Consider the following 15,694-nt stretch of genomic DNA (forward strand, 5'->3'; position numbering starts at 1 on the left):
TTAAGAGGAGAAATAAAATAACCTAGAGACGGTGAATTGTAAACCCCTTTTACAATTCAGGGGATGCCTGGCCACTGCTAAGCTTCTTACTACATTTATCAGGATCACATACAAGTACATTGATCATCCTGGGAAAGTAATCTGCGGTTGAATCATTTCTTAGCTTGTGCATAACTCCCATGTGCATGTATTAAATGCGGGTTACCTTTTTACTCATCTAATAAAGACAGAAACCAGGAGGCGCTTCGAACATGTACTTTACCCTGGTGCTTTAACAGTTATGAATTGCTAGTTGAATAATCCTTTATCATGTAAATAATTACAAATGAACAGTTTTTTTCATTTCATTTTAATTTCACTACTGCGGTATAACTGATTAATAAGACAGGCCCTTTATAAATATTAAGAGCCATTTGTTTGGCAAAAAATAGCAAACTGATTATACTTCTGTTTTTCTGAGATGGCAATGATGAACCAATCAGAGAACAGGACGTAGTACGACGCTTACCTCCGTCACTTTTTATTTGTGGAAGATGAATGATTTAAAATGTGGGTGTATTTTTCTGTATTAGTCACAACTGAACGATATTCTGAGTTATTGTGAATGAGTTGAATAAAGTTTGACTCACCAGATTTTTTTGTTTTGCTTTGAAGCCTCTTTGTTTTATCATGAGTCTTATGTATGAAAATAGACCCGTTCATTGATATTGCACTTTATAATGCCGTGTGCCTAACGGTCCGCAAAATATGGTACATTTCTTAAAAACTGTGACCTCGATAAAAGGGTGGAAAATTGTATGAAAATAACAAAAAAATTCCAACAGGTGAATGATTATGTAATTTATTTTGTATATTATTACGTTATCTTGTATATGGTTATGTAATAGTTGTAAAATAGGTCATTATAAACACCTAAAAGGTGAGAAGTTTGTGGAAGCACATTGAATGGTCAAAAACAGAAAAAGTAAAAAAAAAACTGCCACATATAAACAGAGTGGAGCTTTTTAATAGGAGACAGACTCCTTGAATGTGTGTGAACTTCATGATAGATATACATTTGTAATTTGGTGACAAGACAGGATGTATAAATCTAAGCCAACAGAAGCATCTTGACTTTTCTCCAGTTTTCAGTTACTGAGCTCTGTTGGTGGAAGCACTGACCTCAAACCCTCTTACATCTCCATCACAACAAAACAAAAGTTTATATGCCCAAAAGACTATTATTTTTCCATACACCATGTGCCCTAGAGGAAAAAATGAAGCAAGAGCACGCTGATGAACAGAAAAGGGAACTACATTGCACCACGTTGTTTAGTCGACTCCTCACATCCATCTTTTCGTTAGTCATGATTCTATAAAATGTCCTTTTGTTTGAGGAAGTGTCCGTATCACTGGTGGGTAATATTCTTACACACCACTATGTATTTGTGCTAATAACTGTGAAAGCACAGATATAGAGACTCATAAAACAAGTCTAATTTTTGGTGAAGGCTATTATTTTTAATCAGGATAGTTTGTATTATTTCCACTACTGTGTTTTTTGTTTATTGTTTTTTTTTCTTTTTTTGTTCTGCAAATGCCAGCACACCAATTCTGAAAAGTTTTGTGTTTTACATACACAAAACTGATCATGGAATCAGCTGAATGACAATCCAGCTCTTAAACTACCTCCGTTACTGACAAAGGTGAACCAGTGATGCATCGGTACATACGTACACAGTAAAGATAGTTAGTCCTTGAACTGACATTCAGCTGTGATATCTAACGGAGTGGCAAAAAAAAATGTATATGAACCCTTTTGAATCAACTAGTTTTCTGAATGATCTCTCAATTTCCAATAACATGATATGATCTCCATTGAAGTCACAGTAATAGACAAGCACAAACTTATTTATTGGAGCTGGCTGTTCCTAACGCCAATCAATAAGGATATTGCTGATATCCTTATCTATATAATTTGAGTAATTTGGAATGAATTTGAGTAATTGTAATCGATATATGAGTTGTGACTCACACCATGCCATTTGGATTAAAACCAAAGGCATAATGTTGGGCTGTGTTTAATTTGACTGTTGGCTGTTGTTTCTGTGTAAAGTTTCTTGAGATGACTTTGGATCAAGTAAATAATCTGCATTAGTCTGCGTATGGATACATCAGTCCACAGTTGGACAGATTGCCCATAATTGAAGTTTGTTTAGTACTGTGGGGATTCTTCAGAGAAGTGTGAAAATACCACAATGAGTCCAAAACAAACAAGACAGACTAATCAGTGCAGTAAAGAAGAACACCTGAACAACAGTTCAATGCTTGAGGACAACAGTGGAATTTGAAAACACCTCTGTTTATCAGGATTAAACAGATTTGTCAGGTTAACACCCGACGTGTGAACAGTTTCCATGCAAACTTTGGAAATTACATTTGCTTGAGCTTGATCACTTGCAGAAAATCCAAACCAATTCCATATATTTGAGGTGGAATTTGTTTTGACACCCAACTCTGTTGGGCTTTCAGCCATCGCTCTCCATGCGCTACGACTACACACACAAACAAGGAGGCGAGTTGGAAAGCGTGTCACTGCCTGTAATTCGCTTTGATTGGTCGGTCAGGTTGAGGATGCCAATACGTCTTGTGAGTCAATGCATCATCATAGAACTGGAATTCATGGAATGTGTCCTAGACGATCCCACGATCTCTGCAGTTTGAAAGATCATCTTCACGTTGTAATCCTTTACGATCTAATATCGTTATATGGCCCCACCCCTATGTTCCACACAAAAGTCAGGATTGCCATGATTTGTACTTGCTTTTGGGACTTAGGGCCTGGACCACTTGCAAGGGGAAAATCATATCCTAAGTCTGTCAGCCAACTGAAGCTTAGTAGAAGTGTGATGATGCAGCAGGACAATTAATATAAGAAGCTATTAATATAAGTAATATAAGCGTTGAAATAAACCACAGAATGGCTTCAGAAGAAAACTTTTTAAATCCATTGTTTGTAGTGAATCCCCAGATACCATACGCCATAGATACGCTGCAGAATGACCACAAGCCCTTTATACCAAACGAAAGTGTCTGAGCTGAAGCGGTTTAGCTAAGAGAAAGGGTGAAAAATCCACCTGAATGTGGTGCAGGTCTGATTCAGAGCCACCAGAAGAGCCTGCTTAAAGTCACTGGCCAAAGAGGTTTGACCGACTATTGACGTCGCAGTACTTTTTTCACCAGCACTGTAAATATGGAACAACTGTGTTCATTAAAGAGATGAAAAAATGATGTGTTTATGTGTCATCAGGTTAAGGACTTTGGGACTTAGTGTGACTTTTATGGCAAATCATAGAGAAAACCAGTAAATTCCAAAAGGTTTATATTTTTGCGACTGTACTTGTTATATCTGGACAACTGAAGCAGAATGGGATGTAAATTTTGGTTAATTGAGTATGAACTGTGGGTATAAAACACAGTTGAGTTTTCTTGTATTTTTAATTTTGTCAACATGAAGGTTTTTTGTGTTAAACAAATGGGTTCTATTTCTTATCTTAAGAAGATGATTACAAATGGCTTCAGCTACAGGACATCTCAGGGCTATGTAATTCTGCATATGTACTGCAGTCACTGCTTTGAAAGGTATATATTATATTATGAAATACATAGAATGGTGCAAATGATTCAATTATGCCTTCCAATTTTATCCATGCAAGTAGTTAACTGTCACGTTAAGTGCAGATCTTGAAATATTTCTGTTTTTTAATAAAAAATCAAGAAGGAAAAAGCTCGAATTATAGGGCTGCTGCCCTATAATATATAGATATTATGTATATATTATAGGAATATAGAATTTAAATGCTTCTGCCCTATAATATATACATAATATATAGATATTATGTATATATTATAGGGCAGAAGCATTTAAATTCTTTGCATCATTTTAAATATTTTAAAATTACACAGGATGTGTGAGGAAATACAAAGGTCATATTTTTTAGTACTGGGATTGTAATTGCAGTCCTGGATTACCCCCCCTTCCCATCTCTTTGAACACCGCCTTTTCTCACACTCTGTTATGAAACAGTTTTTTTTTTCTTTCTTGCAAGTCCTTGCATGATTCCAGCTATGGTTGCGTAACATTTGGGTGGGAAAAAACCTGTAAGGCCTTACATTTACCCACATGGAGTGCCTGCAACTCCTCACTTCATCCAGCAAATTTTAGAGTCCACAGAGGATAGTTTACCGCTGAACTGAATACCCAGATACCTGCAGCATGATTTTGTCTCTGCTGCATTATTTGGCCTTTTCAGCTTATTTTTTATCTCCTAAGTGGTGCTTTGAGTCACTCCTGTCAACCACATGAACTTTCTGACTGAACTCCTTCACTCCGTCATTGAGAAGTATATCTACAACGTGTAACTTTGTCACTGTAGGTAGAGTGAAAAGCTAGCGGCCTGTGAATTAAAAAAATAAGCAATAATAAATTTAATCTGAGAAGTAAATGAGCATCACTCTGCTGACCTTGCCCAATGTTATCGACGCTGACAAAGGCTTGTTTCCTAAATATAAAGCTAATAGACCACACAGCCACCAGTCCTCGTTATCGTTCTGTGGTTGATTATGTTTGTTTCTGACGGATATGTTCATCGTACAGTTGCTTGGTTCCTAAATATAAAGCTAGTGGACCACACAGCCACCAGTCCCCATTATCGTTCTGTGGTTGATTATATTTCTTTCTCACTGTTATGTCCATCGTACGGTTGCTGTGGTGCTTCTTTAGATGTTGCTAATGGTTCATTGAGTTGCATTTCTTTGTGGCAACTAGGTTGTAAAAGCACTTGTTTTTGCTGTATTTCTCTTATTGAAGGAACTTTTGCAATTTTTGGCTCAGAGGATTCTCCTAAAGACCGGAGGTAATGTCACTTTTTCATTGCTGTCCAAGATGGACTTTTGTTTGGTCTCGACTCTCTCATTTTCTCTTCCGTCAATGCCTTCTTGGGTCTCTCAGTCGTCTCTTGTCATGATGTCTTCTGTAGTTCTGTGAGGTTGCTACATCGTTGTTGATGTTTGACATAGTACCATAAAACGTTATGCTCGAGGCCCACAGGGACGGGAGTCCAAAGTTACTAATGGGTTTTGCCGTTAGTAAGGAAGGGAGACCCGACAGCTAGACAACATTTACTAAAAGTAAGCAGATATTGCTTTGAATTAAATTAAAACAGTCTGCGCTGCTTTAAATCCAAAACGCTTCAGGCAAGCCAAGTTTATTTATATAGCAAAATTCAACAACAATGTTTCAAAGTGCTTTACAAACACATTAAAACACATAAAGAAACATTTAAAGTTTAACCAAAAAGAAGCAATAAAATAAAACAAAATAGAATTTACAAAATTCAAACCTGAAGACTTTAAGTAGAAAATAGTTTAAAATCAGTAATTTAAGACAGTTTAAAATAATTAAGCAAATGAGATGCAAGAAATATAGGTTATAGTGCATTAATAATAATAATAATAATAATAATAATAACTTATACTTATATAGCGCCTTTCATGATACCCAAGGTTGCTTAACAAAGGGGGGGCAAACAAACAAAACAAAACAAAAACATGGAGGGGACCTCAGCCTATTCAGGGAAGGCCAAGGAGAAGAGGTGTTTTGAGGTGTGCTTTGAAACTGTGTAGAGTTGGGGAGTGGCGGATTTCAAGGGGGAGAGAGTTCCAGAGGGTGGGGGCAGCCACGCTGAAAGCCCTGTCTCCAAAAGTTTTTAAGCGGGTACGGGGGATGGAGAGGAGTCTGACATCAGAAGACATCAGGTTCCTGGATGGAGTGTATTGATGGAGGAGGTCGGACAAGTATTGGGGGGGCAGTGAATGGAGGGGTCTGTAGGTGAGAAGGAGAATTTTGTACCGTATTCAAAACTTAACCGGGAGCCAGTGGAGGTGGATGAGGGTGGGGGTGATGTGCTGCCAAGGCTTGGTGTGGGTGAAAACCCTGGCAGCTGAGATCTGAACATACTGGAGCCTGTCAAGGGTTTTACTGGGAACCCCGGGCAGGACTCCATTGCAATAATCTAGCCGGGAGGAATGCCTGGATGAGCGTCTCTGTCAGAGAGAGTCAGAGAGTGAGGGGAGACGGGAGATATTCCTGAGGTGATAAAAAGCTGTTTTAGTGATGGATTTGACATGGGACTGGAAAGAAAGGGTGGAGTCAAGGATATCTCCCAGGTTGCGGACCTCAGAGGATGGGGTGATGGAGCAGCCATCCACATTGATGAGGAGATCTCCAACCTTCCGGAGCAGTGGCTTGGGGGCCACAACCATGAGCTCAGTCTTGTCACTGTTGAGTTTGAGTAGGTTGGTTGACATCCAGGTTTTTATGGAATGAATGCAGTTGACCAGAGACTTTGGGGGGAGCTGAGAGGATGCTGAAGTGCTGAGATACAGCTGAGTATCATCAGCATATCAATGGAAGTTGAGACCATGGTGACGAGTGATCTGGCCGAGGGGGAGCAGGTAGGTAGTAAAGAGGGTGGGGCCAAGCACAGAGCCTTGAGGGACACCGTGTTTGACAGGAGCAGAGGGAGAGGAGGAGCCATGAATGGTGACAAACTGAGTTCTGTTAGAGAGGTAATAGTGGAACCAGGACAGTGCTGAGCCGGTGATGCCAAGGAGGTCAGAGAGCAGTTTGAGGAATAAAGCATGGGAAACAGTATCAAAGGCAGCAGAGATGTCGAGGAGGAAGAGAATGCTGATTTTGCCAGAGTCAGCAGCTATAAGGAGGTCGTTGGTGATCTTGATTAGAGTGGACTCAGTACTATGGTGTGTTCTGTATACTGACTGTAGAGGTTCATAGAGCTCATGGTTGGACAGATGCTGATGGAGCTGGGCCGCCACTGCTCTTTCCAGGATCTTGCTGAGGAAAGGAAGGTTGGAGATCGGCCGAAAGTTACTGAGGTCATCAGGGTCCGGACCGGGCTTTTTTAAGATGGAGGCGGTTTTGAGACAGGGGGGGACTGTACCGGAAGCTAAGGATGAGTTGATTATGGCAGTGATAGCAGGACAGAGGGTAGGGAGGCAGGTTTTAACCAGAGCTGTTGGCATGGGGTCGAGAGGACAGGAGGAGGCTTGGGCTTTCGTGGCCAGTTTGGTGATGAGAGCAGTGTCAACAGGAGAGAAGCAGGAGAGACAGCATTGGAGGGGAGGGGGAGGCTCAGGGAGCACTCTGCCCAGTGACTGAGACACGTTGGGGGAGGAGGGGGCAGGTGTGAGGAGCCGCTGGTGAATAGTGTCCACCTTAGATGTGAAAAACTCAGAAAATCTGCAGAAACGGTCGGAGTCATCGCAGTGGGAGGGGCAGTAGGGGGACGGAGCAGACTATTAATGGTGGAGAAAAGTGTTCTGGGGTGATTTTGCTGTGAGCCTGTGAGGGTGGAGTAGTACTCAGTCTTTATTCTGGTGAGTTCTTCCTTGTAGGACCTCACATGGTCCATTATGATGGATACTGAAATGCTGCAGTAAATAAAAATGTTTTAAACCTTGATTTAAAGCAATGCCATTTCAGTGTTTGGTTCTAACTCTGGGTAGAGAAAGTAGGCGTGACCCAGACGACAGAAGACATATCATCCTCTTTCTTTAGGACAAAATAATGTTTCAACTCTGCTTCAAGGTTTAAAAGTAGCCATTTCTCTAATGACTAGAAATAAATCACATTCCCATACTTCAATATGTCTAGACTTTTGATTGGTTATGTGACTAGTGCATGAGTTGAATTATATGCTAGCACTCTTCATCGGTGGGCACTAAAACCAGGGAGGAACCATGATTTAAACATGTAGATATGCTTCATTATACATAGTATAACTGCAGCATTTACAATCTACTAGTTGCGTCATTTCAAACTGAGATTTTAATATGAATTCAATTAATTGTTCAGCCCTAGCATGCATAAGTGTAGTTCTTAAAAAGATCATCAGAATCAGCAAGTCAGTTCTTCTAAATTAAAGATCAGCCAACTGGAAACTTGGATTGTTATATACATTTTCTTATACATTATGAAGGGTAGCTGAGGAAGTAGCTGTCTGTGGACATATGAAGCCCCACTTGGGTACATTATTTAAATCAACCTCCCTAAAGGAGTAATTACTGCTTTTCCCCATCCTGTCTGTGCAGCTGGAGCAGTCTCCTCACAAGTTGTGCAGCTCTGAACTTTTCCAGACTCTTACAAAGTTATCTCTGAGAACATCTGCATCAATCAAACAAAAGCACTTTGTTTAGAACTGCACTAATCAGAATAACTGTAAAGCCAGAACATCAGCTGATACGTGTGATATAATAACAAGGCTTGCTCCATAGTGATGAAATTTCAGGAAATTTTCATCAAAGATCAGCACCCCTCTTCTCTCTACTGTGTTGCAGTTTATCCTTGCTCTGGTTTTTAGTTCTTAGGCCTCAAGCTAATCTCAAGAAATAATTGATCCTTTGTCCAACAGTCACTTGTCATGAGTAAGTGGTAAAGTTTTAGAAGTGTTTGAGCTGAACAAAGAGCTGAGATATAAAGTCAAAAGTAAATAACGCAAAAGAACCATAATGAGCAACAACAAGACATGTAAGAGATTGAGAAACCTTTCAGACTTCAGACTGGTTTTGATCCAACACAAAGGTTACGCCCACGTTAGTCTTTGTTTGTTTAGGATGAACTTTAAAATGAAACCAATTTGTGCCCACAATAACATTTCACATCAGTGTTTCTTAAGGCCTTCTTGTTTGCCCATCCGCGTCACACTGCACTTAAAAACAGAAACTCGGTCTGAACCAGACCAGTATCTTCCTGTTTTAGAAGGTTGATCTTGGAGTAAAACTGTAACTGCAGTTTCACAGTTTAAATCGTTACCACAGTGATATGGTCTAGTAGTCGAAGTGACTGTTGTTTAGTTCAGCTACTACGGCATCAGCTTGTACCATCTGGACCGTTTCCTAACTCATCTGGCATCTGGACAACTAATTAAGCTGTGGTGACAGCGAGGGAAGTCCTGGAAGCCATTGAACAACTCCAGATATACTAGTTTTTCAAGGGACCCCTAAAGCAGGACTATCGTGTTTTTCCTTTCTTCCTTTCCACACTGACTCATCTGCTTATTACTTTTTGAGACAGCTGAGAAACTAGACATCCACCTGAAGTGTCATTTATGGTAAATCTGAAGAGTTTCCCACATAATCATAGTATGTGATGACCCACTAGGGAGTCTATTACATTATTGAAGTATAATATTATGAATATATACTGCCTCTCCTTCAAATAAGATTCATATATTATATGTATCAAACTAATTGAGCTCCAGAGGTGCTTTGACTTCTCCCCGAACAAATGTTAGACATCCTTGCTGATCTTCTGGACTTTAAGCTGGCAGCTTAATTCAAAGCCGACATTTACTGTAGCTCTGTTTTATTTGGATTTAGGAAATGGAATAAAATATAAATGCCATTGCCCATCCAAGTACCCCAGGAACATTTAAAAAATGTTTTATTCTTCTGCACAAACGCTATAAACAGAGAAGAGTTCAGGATCCTCCAGTGGAGCTGGAAGGTATGGGTGTCCAGTCTTTGGTCCCTGTGCAACTGCAACAGGTTGTACTGTAGATCAATTACAAATAAAGATACAACTCAAAATACTTGCATTACTGTAACAGTATATAATGTGTATGGTTGTTGGTTTTTTTTGACCTACCATACTAACTAAATTGCCATGGAAGTGAACCCAACTGTGAACATAATGATGTTTGTCTTGTAGAAATATGGGCTAAAAAATACTAGAGGCCCAAAGTATGAATCATATTTGTCTACATGTGGCTGTGTGATGGACTCCTGACCTGTGCGGAGTGTTTCCTGCTCGAAGTCAGTTGGGGTCGGCTCCACCAGACCAAAGTGACCCAGAATAGGAAAACGTGGATATACAGTAGATGATGGATATAGTGGGAAGTCATTGATTAATTTATAATCAAAGCTAATGTTGCTATTGAATAAGGTAACTAGATGACATTCAGTGCCGTTGTTTTCTTCATTTACAAACTTAATTTCAGCTGTTCTTCTTCAAGATATCTCTTTGCAACTGATTTTTGGAAGAGAAAAATTGAATTTAGGTGCGTCATTTTTTTTTACTTTTACGGATGCAATAATGATTTTTCAGATCTTGACTTTTGCAAACTGATTACATTTTAATCATGTTGTTCATTGTGAGGGCCTGAAGCAAACAATAGAGGTAAACAGCTCTGCCTCGTGTCCCCTATTTAATGAACAATTGATGCCATGATGGGTAATCTTTCTACACAGCAGCAACATGAGAGCCATCTACTTTATTAACCCTTTTTTTGTGTTTTTTTTTTTCAAAGCCCGGGCAGCATGGAGATGAGGTGGTTAGCGCTGTAATTTTAGCATTGAGAAGGTTCCTGGTTTGATACCTCCTCAAAACTTTCTGTAGTGAGTTTGAATGCTGTCTTTGTGTCTGTGTGGGTTTTCTACATGTACTATACTCTGACCTCCTCACATAATCAAAAGTTTATAAATTCCCCATTGGAGTGAGTGTGTATGGCTATTTGTCTTGCGTATTTCAATGTGGCTCTGTGATGAATAACTGTTTAAAATCTGTATTTATATGCAAATATTTTTAATTTCTTGGGCTGAAAAACTCGGAACTCCGGAATAGGAGAGTCTCACTGAATTCTTTAATTACTTTCCTTACACATTTATATATGTCAATAGACCATCACAAAACTGCATAACTAAACATTTTTCAGCATCAGGATTTTAGACTGTACACGGTTCTATGCTTAAAGTAATAAAAGGAAAGGAAAGATAGATGGTCTTTGAAAGGAGAAAACTAATTTTCTCTGAGCTGGGTACAGGCTGAGATTTAAATTGATGCAGCTGTCACTCTTTTGGCTTCTTTTTCTTACACACCCCTTCTCATTTAATTTTTTTTGTTACCAAGGGTGTGTTTGATCAGGCAGGGAAGGCCAACAAATTGTAACATCCTCATGAAAAAAGCATGACGGAAGATGAATTTCTGCTAAATGGTTCACCACAAAAATAAACAATGGCCCAACACCAAATTTACGCCGTCTTGGGTTTTGCACCAGGGTTCACTTCAACAAACCCTGACAAAGGTCAGCCAGATTCCGCTTGTTTGGTCCACACTAGATTTCAGATGACCTTTCTCACCTGCCCAAATGAAGCAGACTATCAGAGAAATTCTGGTCTGTTTAAAGCGAAATAAACATTTCTGGCATGAAAGCAGGCCTTTATGGGGCCCGAAGCAACACCAGGGATTAAACCACCTACATTAATGCTATCCTTATGTAGCCAGTTTTGTTGACCTTCGAAATCAATTTGCAGCAGAAGCAATAGACTGCATATTTTTAAGAATTCACGGTGTGAACTTCACTTTCGGGCTGGGCGATATGGACCAAAAGTCATATCTCGATATTTTCTAGCTGAATGGCGATACTCGATATATATCGATCTTTTTTCTGTGCCATAATTGGGGTTTCCCCCAAAGCATTATAGCATAGCATCTCTGTTAGCTTCATTTTTTTTCTTTATTCTTTCTTCATTCTTTTTTCTTTCATTTTTTTCTTAAAAAAACAGTCAGTTTTAATACAATGCCTCGTGCCAAATGTCACACAGGTACCTTTATTAACAGAGGTCTGCACAATATCAAAATGTATAAAACAAATGAAATAAAAATAAACTGCCTGCATATATATAATAAAAATGCTTCTTGAATAAAATAAAACAAATAGCCCTTTCCTGCATAACAATTCAATTAAAATACACTGTGCAATTAATACAATGTAGACAGTAACAAGCAGACTTTTCCACTGAGGTTGACAGTTGTGCAAATAACAAAACATTTGTGCAAATCTAATTCAAGTCAATTTGTCACAAACTAAGCTATATCAAAATCATAATTTTTTTTTTTTAATCGATATAAACAATATTGTCTCGTACCATATCAAGTTTGAAAATATATCGATATATATTAAAATCTCGATATATTGCCCAGCCCTACTTCATTTGATTTTTTTTTTTATTCACCATTTACCAAACACATAGGTGTAGATGGTTCAAGCTTAGGCCTTCAGCATTCTTTGGGAATGTGAGGTTTTTGCTCAGTGGTCCTCTGCTCACCAGACCAGTCCTCTCTGAGTGGGACTGGAAAACAGACCACCTAGCTGGGCCATCTGGAGCAGCTCCTGGTCCATGTTGATGGCTGGAACTTGTGGAAGGAGTGGATGTGGAAAACGCCTAGAGACAACTTATGTTGTAATAGACGCTATATAGATAACATTTAATTGAATTGAACGTGACGTGTGCCAATGGGTTCAGAAGTAGATTTAGTGCACATGGAAAAAACATTTAAATAAACTAAGCAGATTCAGTTGAGACTTCACAAGATAAGTGACCTACTTGGAAAGGGTTGTTGGATTCTGGGGTCACATTGACGACTGGAGTTTGGTCTGTACTGGAGGACAAATGTGTATTCCAGTATACCTGGTTATACTGCGGACACATGGGAAACTAAACCAATAACATTCAAATATAAGAGATATTTGAATTAATGCCAGGAAGAAAAGGGGACATGGTAAAAAATATTATTTTTATTAATTAGGTGTAAATTTTGTATTTATTTAAACCAAAATGCATCTGACATGTACATATGTTAACTTTTTTGATAATCTTTCCTGTTGCTTTTTTCACCCTCCTTATAACTAAATATCATTGTATACTACAACTAAATTGTATTTGTATAGTATTTTAATCACAATAAATAAAAACACATTATTAAAAAATAAAATTCATAAAAGTAGACAAGTAAACTGAGCAAAGGCTGTCCCGTTAATTGAACTGCTACTGCCACTGGTGTTGAAACAGACAGATTAATGAAGTAGCTGGGGACTGTTCCTCCCTTTCAGAGTCTGGAGACGCTGCAGATCAACATGCGGTGAGGAAACAAGTAAAAGATACTACCACATGTTAGATGTGGTAGGTATTGTCAACAACCTTGCAAAGGGCAGGGTTTATCCACGATCTGAGCATACTCTCTGTTCACAACTCATCTGTTATACTGTCCTCAGCTCAGGGGGCTCTGACACCTGGTCGGACAGGTGGAGTTGGTTTCGCTCCAAAATACTTTTAACACTGCTCCGGTAAAAAAATGTGACTCAAATACATACAGTAGTTAATTCTGCACGGTAAGTTTAAGTCATCATTCTTAATTATATAGTTACAAGACAACACACGCGCGCGCACACACACACACACACACACACACACAAAACCTAGATTGATGATGGGATTACTTATTGTACATGGTACTCACCTCCTGAGTCAAAATGAACTGAACACAACAACTGTTATTCTGTAACGAGCACACTGAGGCATATTAAGAGTATTATAGAGAAGCTAAAATGTTGGTTTTCATTTTAAAGGCTGCCACCAAATACGTAATTTTTTCCATAGAAGAGAAAATACCTGATCTGTAACTTACACATCCGTAGGCTATGTAACAATATATTAAAGCATAAAGATGTGGAATAACTTGTAAACTTGTTAATATGATTCACACACGTAAATCCTAGCGACCATCAATGTTTTCACAGGTTAGCGTCAGCTGTCACAATATAATCCTAGGTAATAATTGCTGTTTGCTTTCTTTATTACTATCCTTTCCACTCCAAAGGGAGAAATACTTTTTTTTAGCTCAATTTGGCAGCAGTTCAACAGAAGCTGCCAAGAGGCTGCAGGAATTGATTGAAACTGTATTATTTGTGTGCCAACCATGGAAAAAGTGTATTGTTATTTTTGTTCATATTATAATTTTTGTTTATATTATTTAATCATACTTTTGTCATTATTATAATTTTTGAATCATGATAATGATGTTCAAGCTCTCTTGGGGGCTCCATGTCGGTGTGGGGGGCCTAAGCAGTTGCTTATTACACCTTAGGCCGGCTCTGACCCTTAGTAAATCTCTGTTTTATATTTATTTGATTTAAAATTGTTCAATTCTAGTTTAATTCACTTCAGTGATTTTCATACCTTGGTTGATTTCACACAGTATGTGCGCTTGTAATTTTTGCATTTCTTACCCCATCTCATACCTTGTTTCCGTTTTTCCTCCATCAGTCTGTTTGAATTACAGAGCGCATCCCTGGTGTTCAACGCAAGCAAGTACAGCTCTTTAATGGTAGGTAGGTGAATTACGCCAATGTTACTAATGCTGTCGCATGGCTCCCATGGTAGAAAAACCTGAAATACCAGTCTGCATTCGTATCCTTTACCCTTAAAAACCTGCAAACGTATGTTCTTCAGAAACTTACTAGTTGTTAGGACTGGACTAGTTGCCAATATGAGCTAGCACAGTGAATACGTTTTCAATTTACCAAATTCACATGAGCACACAGAAGCGGAAACAAGGCCTGGAAGAAAAGAGGTGACCCTTTCTTGGTACTCCCTTCTCCACCATTTTGACTCTAACAAGACACCTTTTCACTTGTAATCCTAATCTAATTTGAAAAGTAAAACAGTAATGGATTAATAATATATTATACATATACAATAATAATATTAAGTGGTTTCAGTCGCAAACTCACGTCTACAGCTGCTCATTTGCTAACTATCCATTTTCCATTCACTCTTCCATCGTATTCAGGGTCACAGGGGTCTGCTTGAGCCTCTGCCAGGTGTCAGTGGGCAAATACCTCGATACACCCTAGTAAGATTGACAGTCCATCACTCTAAAATATGAATAATACTGTTTCTACAGGTTGTTGAGGTTTTATTGTTGATTGAATACAGGTTAATTGGTGGTTTGTCTTTCTGTGTTTAATCAACACAGTACTCCATAGCTGATGAGGTACACAGACAATGACTCGGTTTTGGAGCCAACCCCTAGTGGTCCTTCAAGGAACTGTAGTTTACTTTCTGGATTGAGCCAGACGTAGCCCCTTTGTTGCAATCGAGGAAAGAAAAAAGAATAAAGGTAAAAGACTGCAGTTAGCCAAGCATTTGGCTTGTTGAAATCACATCAGTAGCGTTTGACAGTGTAATTAAAGTGAGGTGCAAACACAACAACACACAAGTATAAATGCCAGCGTTGTCGGCAGCTTCCCATATGGTTATGTTTGTGTTTGTACTTACTCACAGTGCAGCTGTCCTTATTTTTGCCAACTTAGTAGCTTTGTATATGGGCCAAACATTGGTTAAATGCACTGAGAGCATGGTTTAAACAGTGAATGGGCTGCAAGCAATCACTTTTTCTCTCTTACTCCTGTCTGCATCTCTAACTCTTTCTGCTGTGGGCTGATGTGACAAATGCATGGTCTGGTCTGCACTAATTGCATCTCTTTTTGTCAGAAGCAAAGACGTGGTGGCACAGGAAAGACTGACACTATCTCACCCTTTAGTTCTGCACGGCTGACTGGGCTGTCATCATGAGTGTTTACCATCATGGAGATTAAATAAAGCTGATAATTAAGACACATTTTGTGTCACAAAGAAATCCTTCCTTTTTTCTCTCTCCATTAAGAGAAAACCTTTGGTCAGAGGCCAGAGCAGGACAAAATGATTAGATTTGTCTAATCTGTGGTAATCAAGCGACCCCTAATCAACTGCAGTTTTAGCGTTACAGCAGGTCCACACTGCAGGGCAAACATCA

At 38.9% G+C, this 15,694-nt stretch overlaps 1 protein-coding gene across 2 annotated transcripts in view; it reads left to right on the forward strand.

The window, feature by feature from the left end:
- mbpb (myelin basic protein b) overlaps positions 1-15,694 on the forward strand; it is a 92,069-nt gene that overhangs the window by 16,567 nt on the left and 59,808 nt on the right. Inside the window, exon 2 of one of the 2 annotated variants that reach the window (XR_009771138.1) lies at positions 14,164-14,228. The exons of the other annotated variant lie outside the window; for it this stretch is intronic. The gene's annotated coding sequence lies outside the window, so the exon portion shown is untranslated. The remainder of the gene's footprint in view (positions 1-14,163; positions 14,229-15,694) is intronic. 2 annotated transcript variants of the gene reach the window in all.

The sequence above is a fragment of the Cololabis saira genome, chromosome 3 (assembly GCF_033807715.1).
Source record: "Cololabis saira isolate AMF1-May2022 chromosome 3, fColSai1.1, whole genome shotgun sequence".
Lineage (NCBI taxonomy): Eukaryota > Metazoa > Chordata > Actinopteri > Beloniformes > Belonidae > Cololabis > Cololabis saira.